The sequence below is a fragment of the Macrotis lagotis genome, chromosome 1 (genome assembly GCF_037893015.1).
Source record: "Macrotis lagotis isolate mMagLag1 chromosome 1, bilby.v1.9.chrom.fasta, whole genome shotgun sequence".
NCBI classification, from domain to species: Eukaryota; Metazoa; Chordata; class Mammalia; order Peramelemorphia; family Peramelidae; genus Macrotis; species Macrotis lagotis.
In genome coordinates, this window is record NC_133658.1 from 802,877,855 (window position 1) to 802,898,837 (window position 20,983).

Consider the following 20,983-nt stretch of genomic DNA (forward strand, 5'->3'; position numbering starts at 1 on the left):
TTACCCTCACCGAATTCAAGGAGCTCCTCACGCCAACCCTTCACCGCCACAGTCTAGGGGGCTGCAGATGGCAGTGAGTTTCCCACCTGTTTCACCGGTGAATTAGCAAGGAGAGGAAGAGTAGAGTTGACTGGGAGGGGGTACTGACCACCAGCCCGGGAGACTCAGCTCCTCCTCTCGATCTCAGTAGCTTCAGGAACAGTTCTCATTCCTCTTATGATGTACTTCCCCCAATAGTAATCCAGCCCAAGAGGTGGTTCGGGTATCTCCATTGGACAGAGAAAACGGAGGTCCCTAGAAGGAAAGTGACCGATCCAAGATCACTTGGAAATGTAGTGTCGAACCTGGGTTCAACTGACTCCAGTGGCAATTGATCGCTCTTTCTAGCCCCCTCCCCACTCTGCTGTCATCCCAGCAAAAATGCACTTGAAGCAAAGGGACTTGGAGTCTCTGTGGTAGGTTTCAGAAGCCGGACTGTCTCTTCTCCCCGGTTGCGGTCCTGGGTCTGGGGGTTGGGGTGGGGGTGGGAAGGGGATCTAGGGAAGGGAGGGGAAAAGTATCAAGGCTTACCTTACTCAGCAGGGGCGCCGTTTGTCTCCCCCAAACCCTGCGCTCATCTTGCCCCGATGTTCTTAGGGTTCCCGGACGTTGGTCCTCCTCCCAGCCCTCCCTTCCTCACTTCGGGGAACCCTCCGAGCATCCCTCCCTTGGCAGAGCCAGTCTTTAGAGAGACCAGAGGGGGTTTCAGGAAAACCGGGGGGGGGGGGCGGTCCTGGAGAGGAGCAGTCAGTAATCCCGACTTGGGACAACTTCTGCTTTAAATTACGTCCCTAAGTATCTCAGCCACAGCCCCCTCCCTCCCTTTCCCCCTCCCCCGCCCTGAGAACGCGCTGGGTCCTAGAGGGGGAGGCGTTCGGGGAAATGCGCGTGACTCTATTTCTCTGGGGGGCAGCCAGAACTTGAATCAGCTTCCTCTAGTGGGGTGTGAGTTAGCACCGGGCCTCGGGCCTGGGGGGTGGAGGGGGCGTGGTGGGGGCGGAAGGCAAGGGGAGGGAATATTCAACGGAGGAAGCCTGCTTTGGAGTAAGGATAATTGGATCTCTATGTAAAGCACCAGTGCAGGCAAAGCACATTCTCACTCTCATTTTCCTTCTCTAGACAACGAAGGGTTTAGATGATCCTTGAGGTCTCTGCCAGAGCTGGCATTCTAGGGTTCTGAGATTCGTCTTGTGGATGTAACCCTGGGAAAGTTACTGCCAGGGATCTCTAGTCTCCATTTCCTGACTCTGCATGCTCGCTGACCTAGGATGCCATTGACTTCCCTGACTTAACTTTTAAGTTTCAGCTCAAATCTCATCTTCTGCGAGAAAGTCTTTCGTGGTCCTCCTTCTTAATGTTAATGCCACTCCTCTGATTTCTAAGTCATTCTGTCTAGCTGGGGCAGATAGATGGACTGACTGATGCGTTAGGTAGAGCGAGATTAGAAAAATATGGGGTTGTTTAGTCCTGTCTTTTGTTGACCCTATTTGGAGTTTTCTTGGCAAAGATACAGGAGTGGTTTGCCATTTCCTTCTCCAGCTCATTTTACAGATAAAGAAACTGAGGTAAACGGTTAACTGACTTGCCTAGGCTCATCTGGCTAGTGAGTATCTGAGGCTAGATTTCAATTCAGGAACAGTCCTCCTGACTGTCGAGGCCCAGCATACCATTCACTATGCTATCTAGATATAGCCTGTTTGTACATAGTTACATTGGCATGTTGTCTCCCTCTTTAGATTGAAGAGTCTCTTAAGGGTAGGATTGCTTCTGCCTTCCTTTGAATCCTCAGCACTGTAGGGTTACAGTTAAGTGTTTACTTTATATAGCAGCCAATACAGCTATGTGAGCTAGGCAAATCATTTAACCATTTGCCTCAGTTTCCTCATATGTAAAATGAATTGGAGAAGAAAATGGTAAACCACTCCAGTATCTTCACAAGAAAACCCCAAATAAGGTTTAAAAAAAGACTAAACAGGACTAAACAATACTCAAACATAATTGGGATCAAATATGTTTGTTGACTGATTTCCCCTTTCTGAACCTCAGTTTCTTGAAGGATACAAGATGATCTAAGAAGTCCTATCAAGCTGTGTTCCTATGGCAAAGAGCAGAAAGGAACCCTTGATACTCATTTCCCTGAGTGCAAGGGACTGGATTTTTGCAAGCACAGTGTGGGGGGAATTAGGAACTTCCAGCATTGGAGAAGGCAAAGAGAATAAGAGAAGAAACACCCAAGGGCAGTTTCAAATGTATTGTTTCCCATAGGTTGTGGACTTTAAAAATAATTTCGTGTGTGTGTGTGTGTGTGTGTTTACATAGATCTCAATCCTTTGAGGACTGTCTTTTTCTGAGATGGAAATGTTAGAAGTGGAAGGAAACTTAAAGATTCTTGAGAGTTCCAATGTTACTCATTTTACAACAGAGGAAAGTGAACAAAACCCAGGGTGAGGAAGTAACTCTCCCAAGTTAATAACCCTGGATTCAGAGCTGTTCTCCTGATACATAGTCGAGTGTCCTTCAACAGTACAGATCTAGAAAGTGAGAAATATAACCTAAAATAGCAGTCAGTCTTCCCTAAAGTCAAACATGGAATAGAGGAGGAGGGCTGTGTAGGGAGAGATCAGTGTAGATTGGAGTAGGCAGGGAATGCTTCCTGGAAGGAAAGGCTAAGGAAGTAGAGCTAACAGGTACCCTAAGATGCCATCCTGCAGTCCAACCTCCTCATTCTATTGACAAGGAAAGAGATATCCACAGAGGTGTAATGACTTGCCCAGGGCCACACGGAAAGTAAATGATAGCTTCTGTCTGACGGGTTTGCCTCTCCTAAATCACATTACTTCTCAATCATAAAATCAAAGCTGGAAGAGATCTTTGAAGTCATTTGATATAATTCCCTGTACAATGCAGGGATCCCCTCTCCAACATTCCCTTGAAAGCAGCCAGTCTTCACTTGAATACCTTCTGTAATAGTGAGCTCCTTACAGTGGATTTAAGGTCAGGTGATCATACTTCAAGTCTTGCCTCTGAAACTAATTGTGAAACCCAGCACCAATTCCTTATTTTCTCTGATCTTCACTCTCCTCATCTGTATAATGGGGGAAAATAACTCTACTTCCAAGAAGGATTGTAAGGAAAAGGTTTTGCAAATGTTAAAGTTTTTTTATGTATACAGATATTATAATATACAACATAATACATCTTGAGGCAGATCTTTACATTATCTAATCAATCAGAAGTTTTTTCTTTTGAGCTAACATAAGTCTTCTGGCAACTTCTGAATCACTTCCTAGAGCTAAGTCATACGTGCTGGCTAGCATTTGGACCAATAGGTATCCTTTAGGAACTTGTAATTAATTTTTAAAAGAATTGAATCTGGAGAGATCTGGTGAGGGGAGATCACCTCACCAATGGGAAAAAAAAATCAACCCATTTGAAATGTTTAATAAACTATAAGGTCCTTCACCACTGCCATCTTAACAAGCATTCCCCAGGTCCAGGTAGTTCTCTCATTTCAGAGTTGAGAGTTATCAATTCTAGTTTTCCCACCCAAACAGAAACAAACCAGACGTCAAGAAGTCATCCGCTCCCTCTTCTTGCCTTTTCACAAGGTCACACTTAAAACTAACCAGATACACACCTCACTGCAAATAATTTCATGAATCTGAGATCTTACTGATATGAGTAACCCTTCCCCCAAAAGTATGCCCTCCTGACCTTTCTCTTCCCATATGATTTTTGTCCAAGTCTTTTTGGGAATAGAAGGGGGCAGTTCAAGGCATGGGACCTGTGGGGTCCACTCTTCATCTACGTCTCTTAGCAAGTTATAGATCCCAGTGAAACATAGAAGCCTCACTACCTGACATAAATAATACTCTAAAGTACCCTTGATTCTATCTGTTGACATAGAACTCAGACTACTCCCCTGATTCTGCCCCCCACACACACACACACACAATTTCCAACTTAGTAAAGTGCTTTCCTTGCTGAGGTCAGACAATTCATGCCTTGGTTACCAGCCATTTGGAGAAAAGCCTCCAAAGCCTCCTTTTGGATAGCACTTTGATTGTTAAGACCAAAGATAGGTCAGTTAGATGGTTCAGTGGGTAGCACTCAAACCTTAAAGTCAGGAGGATTTGAGTTCAATTCTGGCATCAGACACTTGCTAGCTCTGTGACCTTGACCAAGTCACTTAACCCTGATTGCTTTGTATCTATGGCTATCTCCAGTCATTCTGATTCACATCTGGCCTTTGCACCCAGATGACTCTGGAGGAGAAAGTAAGACATAGCTGAGAACCCCCTCACTCAAATCCAATTCAAGATCTTGTCATGGCATCACCTCTCTGATTCACATGATGTCATGGTCTTCTTCAAGAATGAAAGACAAACATCATCATCATCATCAAGAAGTGGACCATCCCCCTATCCCCTCATAACACCAAGCAGATTCAATTATCTTTGACTTTCATAGGCTCTCGTGGCCAGGCATAGTATCATCAATGATTCTACTTCAAATATTTCTTGCATCTTATATTTAGAATTCATAGTTCTAGAATAGGAAGGGTCCTCAGAGGCCATCTAGTCATTGTATAGATGGAGAAACCAAGGTCTAAGGAGTATAAAGTAACTTCCCCAAAATACTTCGTGTCTCAGAGAGGATTTGAATCCAGAACTTCATTGATTTTGCTTACAAAAACCTCTTATCCAAATCTATTGTTACTACTTTATTATTGTTTCTCATTAGACAGCTAATTGTCACCATAATGCACAGAACTTTGATCTGAGTCAGAAAAACCTAAAAATCCAGCCTCAAACACTTAACTGTTTGACCCTTAATCTGTATGATCATTTAATCTCTGTCTGTGCTTCAGTGTCTTCATCTTTAAAATGGGTGTACTAGTCATAACACCTATCCTCAAGGGTTGTTGTAAGGATAAAATGAGATATTTATAATGTTTTGCAAATTTTAAAGTACATATCAATGCTATTATTACTACTACTGCTACTACTACTATTACTGCTGCTGCTACTGTTACTACTACTACTACTACTACTATTACTATTACTGCTGCTGCTGCTGCTCCTGTTGTTGCTGCTGCTTCTGCTTCTACTATCATTACCTCCCTGCCTTTACTTTCTTCCCCTTTCCAACTCATCTACTGAGCACTACCAGAAAAATCTTTTCTTACAGATTAGGTCATTCATTTGCTCAAAGATCTTTAGTGGCTTCCCATACCTAATGAAAAGAATTATGTTCCTCTGATGTTCAAGATCCAGCACTCTAACTTTTCAACCTTATTTTTTTATTGTCCTCTATGGGACATCCCATAATATTTTCCTCCTTCCTGAATTCTAATCATCCTTCACAATGACATTGCAGTCTCAGATCCAACTCACTAGTGTGTACAAGGCAGCTTAGTGTAGGGTTAATAAACTCAGTCAATAAGCATTTAACAAGTGCTAATGAAAAGAATACTGGGAAATCTGAGGATGTGGAGCCTAATTTCAATGTCAGAATATAACTATAAGATCATAGACAAGTCACTTCAGTTCCCCATATCTAAGTTTCCCCATATGTAATATGGGAATATTATAGACATCCTTCCCATCTCCCTCCTACACACAGTGATTAGCACTCTCCTTCTTGATATTGCCTTGATATTTTCTTCTTTATATATTGGGTTCCAAAATTTGAATATAAGCTCCTCAAAGGAGGAGGAACTGATTGGTTTTGTCTTTCTATTTACAGCTACTAGCATGATGCCTTGTGTAGAGGAGGTGATCTGAAAAGGCAATTGGGGAGCTAAAGAGTGGATAAAGAGCATTGGTCTTGAGGCAGGAAGATCTGAGTCCAAAGCCAACCTATGACATTCACTAGCCCTTACTAGTAACTGCTTTCAGCCTCAGTTTTCTCATCTGTAAAATAAGACTAATGATAGCACCTCCTCCCATATAGGTTGTGAGGATAAAATGAATTCATAATGAATGAACAAATAAGTAAATAAATGGATAGATAAATAAATGAAAATAAAATAACTTTGCAAAAGTGTTATGTAAAGTCTGTTCAAGGGGTGGCTAGGTGGCGCAGTGGATAGAGCATCAGCCCTGGAGTCAGGAGTACCTGAGTTCAAATGTGCTCTCAGACACTTAATAATTACCTAGCTTCGTGGCCTTGGGCAAGCCACTTAACCCCATTTGCCTTGCAAAAATCTTAAAAAAAAAAAAGAACTAAAGTCTGTTCAAATGTATTGAAATGAATAATCCTTGTTCTTCCTCCCATGTGAGTGGATGTAAGGAAAGTGCTTTATAAGTGTTTTATAATTGGTAAAGCTTGAGCTGCTTATTCTTCTGCTAGGTAACACTCCTCCAGATCTCCCCTATTCCAAGGCAAGTCAAAAGATCACACACAATTAGAGCTGGCAGGGGCCTCAGGGGTCATTGAGAAGACCCTCTCATTTTATCATCCAGCTTTCTGTGAGCTACCCTGTATCTGAACAGAGGGGTGACAACATAGTAGAGGGCAAGGAAGGTGGAGTAAAAAGAACACTCTCTCTGAATTGGGAATCAAAAACCCTAGGTTGGAGTCCTGGACCTACTCCTTACTATCAGTGTGATCTTGCACAAGTCATCTATCTTCCTCCTCCTTGTGGTTTAACCACTTCCAGGTACTCATTTTCATTACCCTAGGTGCTCAGACAATAATTGTTGAATGAATGAGGGTCTTTAAACCTGTCTCTTTTTAGTCCTCTGTCACTGCCCCAATCTAACACTGTTTCCTTTTCTGTAAAATAAAGTTGAACATCTAAGGGTCCCTTCCTAGCTCAGAGAGCCCACACTGTTCTTTCCAGACTAACAAGGGTTTGTCTTTTTCTAGGTCACTTTCTCTGAACTATCTGACTCTCTGACCCTAAGGGACTCAGAACTGAAAAGGACTTACATCAAAATGTTCTTCCAACTTAATACATAATGATGAATTGAATGGAACTAAACTGAATTAAAACTAGAACAAGGAATGCTAGGGTTAGTGGGGTCCTTTAAAAAATACAACATTAAGTCCAAACCTCATTCAATGAATAGGAAACCCAAGGTCTAAGAAGGAAAGTGAGTTTTCCAAGGTCAAACAGTGGATTTAGTCAATAATGATTTAGTAAGTGCTTACTATGTAAATAGGAAGAGAGCAAAAAACCCCCCAAAACAAACCAGAAACCTATTGTCCCTGTCCTAAATCTGCTCACATTCTAGAGGCAAAGATGGGATTAAAATCAATTTAGCAGTGGGAATAATTCCTTGATGGTGACTTTCCCAAGAAATGAAAGTGGGCAGAGATCACAGGATCAGGAGATTGAAAAAGGTGGTGAGGTACCAGAAGAAGAGTTCTGAGCCTGGAGATACAGAACCAAAATTCAAACCCCTGCTCTCTGACATACTTTCTCTGAGAAGAATCAGGCAAAACATTTCCTTTGTATGCCTCAGTTTACTCATCTGTCAAATGAGGGGATGAGGCTACATGACCTCCCATTCCCTTCCAGCTCTGGATCGAAGACTCCATGACCTGGAGACAGTTCTAACACTAACTCACCATGTACACTCAGGCAAACCGCTCCCCCTCTTTGGACCTCAGTTTCCTCATCTGTTGAGCATGGTATATGGAGAAGTCTGTTTCTTCCTGTTGAAATGATTGGACCAGATGATGTCTGAGGTTCCTTTCCCTGCCTCCCACCTAGAGTCAGAGTCTGAGAAGAAAAAAGAGAGAGTGCTTTTGAAACGTGAGCTTCTACCCCTCTTCTTCTAGAGTTCTCTCAGCATGTCCAACTGGGGTAATCCCCTTCCCCACCCCCCTTCCCTTCTCTCCAGGGGGCCTGTCAGTCAAGCCAGGCCTGGAATCCCCTTGCCCGGAGTTGGCATGCAAAGTTCTTCCCCCATGGGCCCTGTCCTCACGGGCGAGCAATGCTGTGGTTAGCCAGGCGGCGGGGTTTCATCTCACTCATCACCCAGAGGGGCTCCCCTATAGAATGAAACTGAACAAGCAATGAGGCGTGTTCAGTCAGCATTGTGCTGGCTATGGCCACCCCAGGGAGATGGGTGGAAGGTCCATTCCCTCAGGAGGGGAAGGGAGAGTTGGGCTCTTGTGGAAATCCCGGTAGATTGGGAAATCAGAGAGGGGGTGGGTGCAGGGATATTTTTTGCATCTTTTCCAGATTTAAATACTATGGGACTTTTACATTCATACCCAATGCTGAATCCAAGGGAAAGTCTATGTTATCCTCAGGGAGACCCTGGGTCCCAAGGTGCAGGGAGTGGCCTCATTCATTGTTTTCTCCATGGTGAGAACCCTTCAGGCAGCATAAGAATTTGGTGGTTTGGGTGCTGGTTAGAATGGCAGTTGGGAGAGCTGGATTCAGATACCCCTACTTGGGGAAAGGTATTTCCTACTGGTCATATGACCTTGGATGGTAAATCATTTAATCTCAGGATTGTAAGATTTAGAGCTGGAAAGAATATTGAAGAAAGATCATCTTGACTTGGAGTCATTAGAAAACTAGAAATGCCATTTAATTGGTGTCAATTAGCCCTCTGACACAAGCAATATTATTATGGGAAAGATACACCATTGTGAGCCCAATTCCCTTCACCTGTAAAATGGGGGTTACGTCCGATTTCCTTTAAAGCTTAGCTGAAATCCTACCTACTGTAGGATGTTCTCCCATTGCTAGTGCCTTCCTCTTTGAGATTACCTTCCATGTACTCAGTATGTATCCTGGATGTAATTGGATACATGTTGTCTACCACTATTAGAATGTGAGATCTGTGAGGGGATACATGTTACTGCCACTATTAGAATTAGAGTTTTGTTATCATGAGCAGTCAGACTTCAGAAAAGCCTGGAAAGACTTGCAAGAGCTGATGTTTAGTGAACAGAACCAAGAGAACATAAACGCATTAACAACAACGTGAGATAATCAGCTATGATGGCCGCAGCTCCTTTCAGCAGTTTCAGTGATCAAGAACAATCCTGAGATGCCTACTATGAACAATGTCATCCACACAGAGAGAAAGAACTGTGGAGTCCAAATGTAGAGCAAAACATACTATATTCACTTTTTAAAACTTCTTTTATGGTTTTTCTTTCTCATGGTTTTTCCCCTCATATCTAATTTCTCTTTCACTACATGACTAATATAGAAATATGTTAAATACCATTGTACACGTGCAACTTTTACCAGATTGCTCACTGTAATGGGAAGGAAAGGAGAGTGGTAGGAACCCATAACTTGCAAATGGATGAATGTTCAAAATGACCTATGCATATAATTGGAAAAATAAAAAGAAATTTAAAAAAGAATTAGAGTTCTCTAAGGTAAGAACTGTTTTTTTTCTTTCTTTATAAGTCAGCCTGGCACAGGGTGAGCACTTAATAAACTTTTATTGACTGATTACCTCATAGGGCAATGTGTGTGAAGTGCCTTGAAGATCTCCGAGTGCCCTATCAGTTTCAGCTACCACCATGACCACCATCATGTGTGGGTACTATGACAAGGTTGTGACAGAGCCAGCTAGGTGGCTGATCTTGGAGTCAGGAGGACAGGAGTTCAAATCTGATCTCAGACACTTGACTTTTACTAGCTGTATGTCCCTGGCAAGTCACTTAACCCTGATTGCCTCACATCTGGGGTCATTTCCAGTCATCCTGCTTCATGTCTGGCCACTGGACCCAAATGGTTCTGGAAGAGAAAGTGAGGCTGGTGACTTAGCACAGCACCCCCTCACTCAAATCCAGTCCATGTGCTTATCATGGCATTACCTCCCTGATGTCATGATCTTCTTCAAAAATGAAGCACAAATATTATCAGCAGCTCAAACCAACTCCCAGAAGTCAATTGTTAAAATTTCAGTAGGAATGTTTATGCCCTAGAAATTGAAAAATGTTACAAATCAGAGGTTGATTTATTATTTTGTGAAATGAGGGATGGTAATAATGTAGATTTAGCTTTTGCAGGGGAAGGGAGAGTCAATTATTAAACATTTACCAGCATACTCTTGAACTATGGAATAATGGACAGAACAGTAGCCCAGGAGCCAGAAGACCTGTATTCAAGCCTCATTTCTGTTGCTAGCATACTATGTAAATTATACTCTTTGCCCCAGTTTTGCCATCTGTAAAATGGAAGAAGTTGGACTAGATAACCCTGAGGTCCCTTTCAGCATGGGAGCTCTGATCTCTGATTTCCAATGTTTTGTTGTCTCCAACCATTCTACTCCCTTTATTTTTACAGATGAGGAAATTGTGGTTTAGGGAACTTAGAAATCTTACCCAAGGTCACCCAGGGAAGGAGTGCCAAACTAGTTTTACTTTGATCTTATTCTTTCTCCACTATGGCTCAATCATCTTAGAGAACTACAGAGGTAGGGGTTTATAAATGGGGGAGGAATTAGCTTTTATAGAGCCCTTGTTATGAGCCAAATAATGGACCCAATGTTTTGTGAGATGATCTTGCCCCAGTTACCACAGCTAGGTAGTATCTGATTCTGGACTTGAACTCAGGTTTTCCTATTGTTGTTATTCAGTTGTTTCAGTCACGTCCTTCATTACCTCATTTGTCATTTCCTTGGAGTGATTTGTTATTTCCTTCTCCAGCTCATTTTATGGATGAGGAAACTGAGGCAAACAAGTTTAACTGACTTGTCCAGGATCATACAGCTCATGCGCATCTGAGGCTGGATTTGAACTCAGGTTTCCTGAATCCAGGCCCAGCACCATCCACTGCACCACCCAGTTATCTCTATTGACATACAGAAACACAATAAAAACTTGATTGACTTGCAAGTATACAGAAATAGATCTGAGGTGTCCTGTTTTTTTAAGATTTATTAATTGAGTTCCTTGTTAATTGAGTTCTAAGTCCTTGTGAAAGATAATAGTTGGAATTTCTATAATGCTTTATACAAATTATCTTCATTTTTCTAAAATGGCTAGAGAGTGAGTCTGTGAGCTAGGAACTTGACACTTCTTGGTTGTGTGACCCTGGGCAAGATACTTGACCTCTCAATGTTCTGAACAAAGCTCTAAGAGTGAAATTTGCAGAGAAGGTGCCAATCTGCAAAAGGAGAGAGTTCTCTATATCAATGAAACCTGTCTGGTCCCTATCCCCTCAAGATTTATAGTAATTTATAGATATAACAATCCTATGAGATAGGTGCTATTTTGAGTCCCATTTTACAGATGAAGAGATTGAACCTCAAGGAGAGTAAAGGTCTTCACAACTATGAAGCAGTATCTAAATCTAGGCCTGTGGCTCTAAATCCAGGACTCTTTTCTATGTACCCCAAATGTCTCAATACCATTATCTTCAGCCTTCTCTATAGGGAGGTCTTCCCAGATTCCTTGGGGCTGAAATTGCTATGTCCTCTCACAATTTTCAGAGGACCTTGTTTGCATCTTTCTCATGAAGTTACTTTCTAAGATCCTATGTGTCAATAGTCAATAAATGTCTTTATTCAACTGCTACTATGTTTAGGGAGCTAGTAAAGTGAACTGAGTGCCAGACCTGGAGTCAGAAAGATTCCAGTGTGTGTTCAAATCCATTCTAATCCTTGTACTGTCACAAAGTCACCTAATTCTGTTTACCTCACTTTCCTCAATTGTAAAATGAACTGGACAAGGAAATGGCAAACCACTCCAATATCTTTGCCAAGAATATTCCAAATGGGGGCAGCTAGGTAGTGCAGTGGATGGAGCACCAGCCCTAGAGTCAGGAGGATCTGTTTTCAAATCTGGGCTCAAACTATTAATAATGCCTAGCTGTGTGACCTTGGGCAAGTCACTTAACCCCATTGCCTTAAAAAAAAGAATACTCTAAATGGAATCACAAAGTGTTGGGACTAAATTGACTCAACCATATCAAGTGTGTGCCAGCACTGCACTAAGCACTGGTGATATAAAGAAAGACAAAAGGCAGTCCCTGCTCCCTGCTCCTAAGGAGCTCATGATCTAACCCAAATAGACTATAAACTTCCTGAGAATGGGGACTTTCTCAATCACCTCCACCTTTACAGCTCTGTACATAATAGATATGAATGAATATTTATTAGAGGAAGAATGAGCTGACTTAGAGGATAGTGTGTTGGAGAAAGGAAGGAGGATTTGAAGGAAGATTGGGAAGTCTTATGGGTGGAGGGCTGAGGAGTTTAGGAGATAGAGGTATGGATTCATCAATCACAGGTAGCTAAAAAGGAAGAATGATAGATCCCATTTTTGTCTTAATACCCCAGGGAGTTCTCATAGATCATAACATATTTAGAGTGGGAAGGGAACTTGAATGCCATCCCTCTCATTTTACAGAAGAGAAAACTGAGACTGAAGGAGATTAAATGACTTCCCCAGCTGGGAAATAACCAAGGCAGAATTTGAATCAAAGTTTATCTGACTTCAAGTTCTGGGTTCTACTCCAGTCACTTCTGAGATCCAACAGGGGTAGAGAGAAGAAGAAAAAAGAAGGAGGACGAGGAGGAGGAAGGAAGGAAGGAAGGAAGAAGAAGAAGCAGAAGAAACAGAAACAGAAGAAGAAGAAGAAGAGAGAGAAAGAGGAAGAAAAAGATCAACAACAGTAGTAGCAACTGCAACAGCAAGAACAAGAAGGAAGACCAGCAATAGCAGCAACAGCAACAGCAAGAACAAGATGAAGAGACGAAGAAAGGAGAGAGAGGGAGTGCATGCACGTGCAGACACACACACACACACACACACACACACACACACACACACACACTCACCTATCCCTGGAGGGGAGGTGTTAACAGACAAAAACAGATCCAGGTGCTCACTCACTTCCCCTGGGACCACTTTTCTAGCTGGAACATCTATCAACATATTTCTAATCCCCAATGAGTGACACACTGAGAAACACAATGCACCCAATTCACAGACATAGAGTGCACAATACACACAATGCACATGACTTCTACACATTGCCCATGCATAGGACACCTTTGTTCTTCTGTATTCTGTCCGAATACATGCAGAGATTCAAATGTAATCAGAATGAAGTCTTGGGCACTACATGTAAACACAGATCTACAAATTGCACACCTCCAATGCATGCACAGAGAATAGTTGATACTTGATCACATCACAGATTTAGACCTGGAAAGGGCCATAGGAGGCCAGATAGTCCTGACCTCTTATTTTAAAGATGAAGGACCTGAGGCACAAAGAGATGAGATAATCTGCCCAAGATTATAATAACAGTCACAAGAAAGCAAATATTGATATATCACTTTGTTTTGTTATCTCATTTGATCCTCACAAAAACCCTGGGAGTTTAGTGATATTGTTATCCCCATAATTTTTTGTTTTTATTGTTTGTTCTTTGTTCTCAAAGAAGAGCATGACATAAGGGAGGTGATGCCTTGACAAGCACAAGAACTGGATTTAAGTGAGGGAGTCCTGTGCTTAGTCACTAGCCTCACCAGCCTCACTTTCTCCTCCAGAGCCACCTGGGTCCAGTGGCCAGATAGAAATCAGGACGACTGCAAATGGTCTTGTATTTGAGGCAATCAGGGTTAAGTGACTTACCCAAGATCACACAACTAGTAAGTATCAGGTGTCTAAGGTCAGATCTGAATTCAGTTTTTCCTGACTCTGTCCACTGCACCATCTAGCTAAAGCTGAGAATGGTCACACAACCAAGAGGTAGGATTTGAGTTTGAATTTTTCTGACTTCCAATCCAGTGTTCTATCCACTGAACCATCCCACTGTAAGATCACATGTCAACAATGTAGAGTTGACACTTGAGATGAGGGTCTCAAGCTCCAGGGCCAGTATTTTGCCTGATATACCTTGCTGTAATGAAGGCATATTGTAGCACTTTGAAAATTGCAGAATACTTTATATATTCACACAACATACCTGAACATGCCATCCAATGCAAACATATCTAACACATGTACTCATCAAAGCAATATGCACATACTTATAAGATATAGAAATACATTGCCCAATATACTTACACACACATCAAGCAATATATACATATGTAAGATACGGATATGCCACCTGATGAATGCAAAAATGCAGCAATATATATACCAATGGATACATGCATGAATGTAATGAACATGCATGCACTGACATGCACAAACATGGCAATCACATGAGAAATGTACAAGTAAACACAGCAATGGATTTGGTGTTGAAAGTCCTAGGTTCAAATTCAAACTGTCACTTATCCCCATTGTGATCTTGGATAAGTTACTCCCCCCACCCCCCCAAAGCCCTCAATTCCCTTCTCTCTAAAACAAGGAGGTATTGGGTCAAGTTCCTTCTAGATCTGAATGATCTACAAAATACACACACATGCACACACAATACTCCTACATTCTCATGAACATGCAAATACATGAATACACACACACATACACACACGCACACTGTGAATGAGCATTCTCATATCCTCTTACATTTATGTCTAATGGGAAGTAGGTGGAGATTGTCAATTTGGAGAATGACTCCTCTGATCTACTCATTAAGAGCAGCCTCCATAGCGTGTGACTCCCATGTGGGGGCAGATGCGCCTTCTGTCTAAGAGAACAGAGGATTCCTGTCCTCTTAGGTCTAGATCTAATGGAGAGATTGGATAACACCATAGTTCTGTCACAAAGCTTTCTTCACTGCTTTCCTTTGAGAATAGGAGATCGGGGAGCTGCATATTGCAGATAAGGAAACTGAGGTCAAAGAAAGGGGAGCTGAGTTGGCCAGGGTCACACAATAAGGCAGCAGTAGAGCTGAAACGGGCACCAATCTCTTGACCTCCAGGCCAGGGCTCTTTCCTTTGGCTGGTTCTTCATTCAACAAGGGCTGCAAATACTAGAGATTTCTGTACATCTGCATTCTCCACCTCTTTCCCTTTATCCCCCTAACTCTGTTAGACCGTGTCCCTCCCCCCCACCCAACTTCAGAGAATACTGTTACCTCTAGATCCGGGCCAGTGATGGGACTGAGTCAAGAGACTGCCCAGAGCTAACCAAGGCTTAAGGAACCAAGGCTCAAGTTCTCATAGGTGGGAAGGGGTAGGTCTGGGTTTAGAACCCAGGTCTTTGGCCTCCTGATCATTCCATCACACATTCCTCCCCCTCCCCCCAAAAAACTCTATTGAATTTACCTAATCCCAACTCCCCAGGGCACTCAAGGCAGCCCACGTTGCCTTGATGTTTTCATCTCACTTCCCCTCTTTTTCTTCCTTTGGATCTTAAGTGCTGTGTATTTTTGTTTGGGGCCAGGCGGTCAGTAGAGTAGTCCAGACGCTGGGCTTAGGTCCAGGACGTCCGTCCCTGAGCCCAGTCTCTCACCGACACTTCCTAGCTGGGTGCCCTTGGGCAAGTAACTTTCCTTCCCTGCCGCAAGAGTCCCCAGTGAAAGTCCCAGTCCTAATTCTCTCCGCCTCCGGAGCTACGAGCAAAGTGCTTGGTCAATCTGAAATCTTACAAAGCGCTAGAGAAAACGGGAACTCTTCACACGAGACACATAGCGGTCTGTGGTGTCGTTTAAAGACCCAGCCGGTTGCCCGCGGATAAACCGCAGCCGCATTCCCGAGAGTCTTATTTTTCCCCACCCGATCCCTGAGATGCAATGTAACCTAGATCCCTCAATTTCAAAAAAGAGAGGGCTGCCAGAATCCTATTCTCTCCATCTCCACTCCTCTCCCTCTCATTGGCGCCTTCACGTACCTTGGCAGTGTCTTGATAAGCTGACTTGGAGGAAACTGAGGAATGGGGGCTCAGGCAGAGGCTCGGAGGAGATGAAGGGCAAGGAGTGTGGGCATAGCTTCAGACTCCCTGGCTCAGGACACAGCGGGCAGCCTCCTGGGGCACCAGGAGAGCACCCGAGGCGTTTTACTACTAATATCTCGTTGACACCTCCTCCCTTCCCCTCACCGGCACACATCTCGCTTCCTTCCTTCCTTCCTTCCTCCCTAACTTTTCTCCTCTTCTTTCAAAGCAGCCTCTCTGTCACTTTCTTTTCATTTTCTCCTTTTTTTTATTCATCTCCCTCTTTCTCCACCCCCTCTTTTCTCTGTTATTTATCTAACTCTCCCTTTCTATCTCCCTGTTTCTCTCTCTAGGTGTCTGTGTCTCTCTGTCTCAGTCTGTCTCTGTCTATCTTTCTGTCTCTCTCTATCTCTCTGACTCTCTGTGTCTTTCTGTCTGTCTCTCACTCATCCTGTCCCTTTTGAGAGTCTTTCTCTGACTCTCTCTTCATCTAATTCTCACTCTCTCACTCTTCTAGGCCATCACTCAAATCCTCTGTTCTAATCCTGCCTTGTGACCTTGGCATCACCCTCCTGTGACACCTGTCATCATCTGCTGAATTATGAGAGGAATCTATCTTGGTAACATCCTAACTTATGCCCTCTCCTCCCAGGCAAGAATTCCCCCTCCTACTCACCTTTGTGCAGGGAAATCTCCTATGCCAGAAGGACTGGATTTTCCAGCCTAAAGAAAAGAGTAGAGAAGAGGTGAGAAATCAAACCCAGGACCCACAGAAGCATCTCTCCTCCTGAGAGACTAGGAATCAGAACTATGGAGCAGGGTGAGGGGAGAAAGAGCTGGGTTGAGAGAGTCAGAGTTTCTGGTCCCCAAGCCTGACCCTACCAGCTCCTAGCAAGGTGGCAGTTTTAGGATACTTCCATTCTCCAATCTTCATTTAGTAAATGAAAATAATTACATCTGTCCTTTCTATCTACAAATATGCTGTATGAAATTAGATCAAGAAAACTGTAAAAACAGCAGAAAACTCTTAGATTACTTTGCCATTTGTAAAGTGCCTTGAAAACAAGATACTTTTTATTACAAAAGGCTTTGTTAACTTGGGAGCCCTTTGTAAATTGTGAAGTTGACAGAGAAATTATAAGAGTCATAGACACCATAAAAAGGTTTTTTAAACTACCATACATGCTAATTGTTAAGCATTTTCTGGAATGGTGGTGGTTAGGATCATTGCAATAAGAACTGGAAGGATATTGGGTCCAACCCCTCTCATTTTACTCAATTTCCAGATGAGGAAACAGGCCCAGAGGGGGAGAATATTTTTTTTTCAAGTCACATAGGCATATAGCATACCATCAGAGTCAGAATTCAAATTTAGATCTCCTAACTCCAGATCCAACATTCTTTCCACCCACTGGGAATACCATTCATTCATTCATTCAAAAACTATGTTTGAACACCTTTTCTAGGAAGTAGCCATACTCTTCTGAATAGGAGAATGTGATTCTTCTTATAGGCAAGGTTTTGTCTTGTATTCTCAGCATATCATTCAGTGCCTGAACATCACTAATATGTATGAGTTTGGATGGGATTGGATTGGATTGCTCAAACAACATCCCTACCCTAAAGGAACTCACTCAGAAGTCTGTTGGTTAGCCCTGAATAAAAATCTGTTGATTGATGATTTCCTGGAGATGAGGCCAGTAGGGTGACCTTGAGCAAATATTCCTTCTCATTGGAGCCTAGTTTCCCTCCTTCTTAAAACGAGAGGATTGGACTAGAAAATCTCAGAGTCCTTTGAGCTCTTGAAATTAGGATTCTGTGAACAAGATGTCAAGGAGAAGAGAAAAGAGAAGAGAGAAAGAGGGGGAAAAAGGAGAGGAGAGGAAAAAGAGAAAAGAGGAGGAGAGGATATGGAAGAGAGGAGGGGAGAAATGAAAGAAAGAGAAGACAGGAGAGATGAGGGAAAAGAAGATAGGACTGGAGAGGAGAGAAGAGAGAAAAAGAAGAGGAAAGAAAAGAGGAAAGGAGAAAAGAAAAGAGAGGGAAAAGAAGGGAAGGAAGGGAGGAGAGGAAAAAAGAAAAGAGAGAAAAGGAGAGGGGAGAAAAAGAAGAGAGGGGGAACAATATTTTTTTTACATTGTTTTTGTCTTAATAGAATTTTTTTTTCCAATTTCATGTAAAGATAGTTTTCAGTATGCATTTTTGTGAGATTTTAAGTTTCAAAATTTTCTCCCTCCCCCTCCCCAAAACAGCAAGCAATCTGATATAGATTCTACATGTACAATCATGTCAAACATATCAAAGAAGAATAATATTGATGGGAAGTCAAATTGCAGAATCATCTACAGCAAATGAATGTGATTTTGGAGAGGCCTAGGTCTAGAGAATGAACAGTTGTGGTTGATGGGTAGGGGATTAGGGAAATATGAATGGAATAAATGAATGATCAAATGAATGAATGAAAAAGAAATTATTAAGCATTTACTATATACTATAAAACATCTTCTAAGCCCATACAAAGAGAATAAACTAGGCAATCCTGCTCTCAAGGAGCTCATATTCTAATTGGGAAAGAAAACTCATTCAAGAAAATTTGACTTTAGGGAGAATGGAAAATCCCAAAAGCTCATAGGTTAAGACAGTAAGTCAGAAGTCAAGGGAGAGAGGGGAGAATGTAGAGCACAGGGACAAGGGAGATGGTAAGTCCTGATGATCTCCTACCTCACTAGAAAGAATAGTGCTGATGATTTCCATATCATCAGTTGTGTGTAAACAAGACCTGATAACTTCTATGAAAAGAGAAGACAAGGTTCTAATCAAGTCTTTTTTTATATCCCCAATGTCTGGTATGCAGTAGGCATTTAATAAATGCTAACTTACTGACTGATTGAGCATGAATTCATAAACAATTATTTTCCTTCTGAGTGCCTCAGTTTCCTCATCAATAAAATAAGGTCAGCAAATACAGAACTCATCTCACTATATGATAATATAATATATTGTAAAATGCTAGAAAAAGGAGAATTATAAACATGAATGAATGAAAAATAATAGCTTGAGAATTTACTTTGTGCCAAGCACTTTGCTAAGAACTAGGAGGGAGGGAGAATGCAAATAGGGAAATCAAGGCCAAATCCTGCTCTCAAGTAACTGACTTTTAATTGGGGGAGGCAACACAAGTTCTCTGCAGGACAGATAAAAGCCCTTGAAGTCTTAGGAATGGCAGATTGAAAGACTTAGGGGTTTTTAGGGTGCATCAACTGCTCAAAACAAAGTGCCACTCAGTTGGGAAGGTGCCTTAGGGAGGGGAGATGGTGAGGACTGATGGTCCTCCATTTCATTGTATTTGATGACTCTCAGTGCATATAAGTACTGGGAACCGCATCTTCATCTTCCAGGCTAATCATTTCTGTTTTAGTCTGGGGAGGGGGGGAGAGTAATTGGAAAAGAAGGGAAGAGATAAGGGAAAGAGTTCACCTGTTGGAAGCTCCTTCTTTCCCAGCAGAAAGATGGGTTCTAGGTGACTCAAGGCCTTAGCTGAGGGGAAGGACAGTAGAGGCATCTTGCTGAATTTCTCTTCCCCTTCTCCACCCTGATTCCACTCCGTCCTTCTTCTTTGGATTATTCTCATTGTCTAGCCCTTATCCTGGGTCACTAATTGAGGAATATTTGCCAAAGGATACCCTTTTGCTCTACATTTACTCCCCCTTCCCCACTCTACCTCATCACCACAATTACCATCTTGAATCTATCACTGAATCATTGTATGATTCCACTCAGGACTTTTATCACTCTTCTCTCAAAATTGTTGTTATTCAACCATATCAATTGTGTCCCTGTTTGGCCTTTTCTTGGCACAGATACTGGAGTGGTTTGTCATTTCTTTTTCCAGTTCATTTTACAGATGAGTAAACTGAGGCAAAGGGGGTTAAGTGACTTGCTCAGAGTCACACAGTTAAGTATTCCAACTCTACTTCCCACATAATAATGGATGTAAGAGGGAATGGCAGTTCCCTACATCTGTAAGATATATTTATTTATTTGTCCAGAAGTTGTTCATTAAAACCTTCCATGTGAATGACTTATGTGAGGGGTAAGATTTGTTGAAGGAATGGAGTCTTGGGGGGCGGGGTATGGCTAGAGAATAACTTCTAGGAACCTAATACTTCCTAGAACATGGAGGAGCCTTTCTTCCATTCCTGCCTCCTACTAAAGAATGCGTGGAGACCAGTAGGTGAGTCAGGAATCTAGAGGACAAGAGTCCCAGATGGGAGCAGGATTCTTTAGGTTTGTGTCCTAACTCAGCTATCTTCCTAGACAGGTGACTTTAGACAAAATAACTTCCCCTCTCAGACTCAGTTTCCTCATCTGTGAAATGAGCAGAACGATAATCTCTGAAATTCCTTGGACCTCCAACTTACTGTGATTCTGTTAGGAAAAGAACTCTGGTCCAGAAGTTTGCTCCTCTGTCATGACCTCATCTAGCAGAGGGTGTAGAGCACTGGATGTCGAGTCTAAGGACCTGGATTCCAGTTCTGACACAATAGATTACCTAATAAAATTATTGACAGTCATTCTACTCATGGCTTCTCCCATTGATTTCTTTCCTATATCCTGAGGGAATTAGCCTACATAATCTCCAAGTCCCCTTCCAGAATGAGTTTTCTGTGTTCTAAAGTTTTTCCCAGATCTAACATTCTGTGTTGTATAGGTTCAGATGGTCTCCAAATCCGGTTTCTTCATCTGTAAAATGGGTATAATAAATAACAGTTGTTATCTATAGAGTGCTCTACCAGCAGTACTTTCCTCTGAGCCTCATAACAACCCTATAAGGTAAATGCTACAAATAATATGTATTTACCCATGAAGAAAATTAAGTGATTTCCCAGAGGTAAATAATCTTCCTCACTGCAAGTTCTGCACTTTAACCATTACTCCACACCAGCTTTGTGCAATGCAACCACATTATCACTATCTCATAGGGAGAAAAGTGAATGTTTCAAAATGCTATATGGAATATGTTATTATTTGGGATACTGATGACTGTCAAGCCAAAATCTGCCTCCCTGTAACTTCCCATTCCTCATTTCTATTTGTGGAAACTACATTGAACAACAACAACAAAAATCTATGTTGTAGGAAATATATATATGAAATATATTCGCTCAGAAAGAATTTA

General features: G+C 42.2%; 1 protein-coding gene across 5 annotated transcripts in view; it reads right to left on the reverse strand.

Moving 5' to 3' along the window:
• LRRC32 (leucine rich repeat containing 32) overlaps window positions 1-15,891 on the reverse strand; it is a 49,528-nt gene extending 33,637 nt beyond the window's left edge. The window contains exons 1-2 of one of the 5 annotated variants that reach the window (XM_074216931.1): window positions 571-831; window positions 11-294 (exon numbers count right to left, since the gene is read on the reverse strand). The gene's annotated coding sequence lies outside the window, so the exon portion shown is untranslated. Of the gene's footprint in view, window positions 1-4; window positions 295-570; window positions 832-15,762 lie in introns of those variants that run through there. The other 4 variants (XM_074216930.1, XM_074216929.1, XM_074216933.1 and 1 more) reach the window with 4 other exon arrangements.
• Window positions 15,892-20,983: the final 5,092 nt, after the last annotated feature.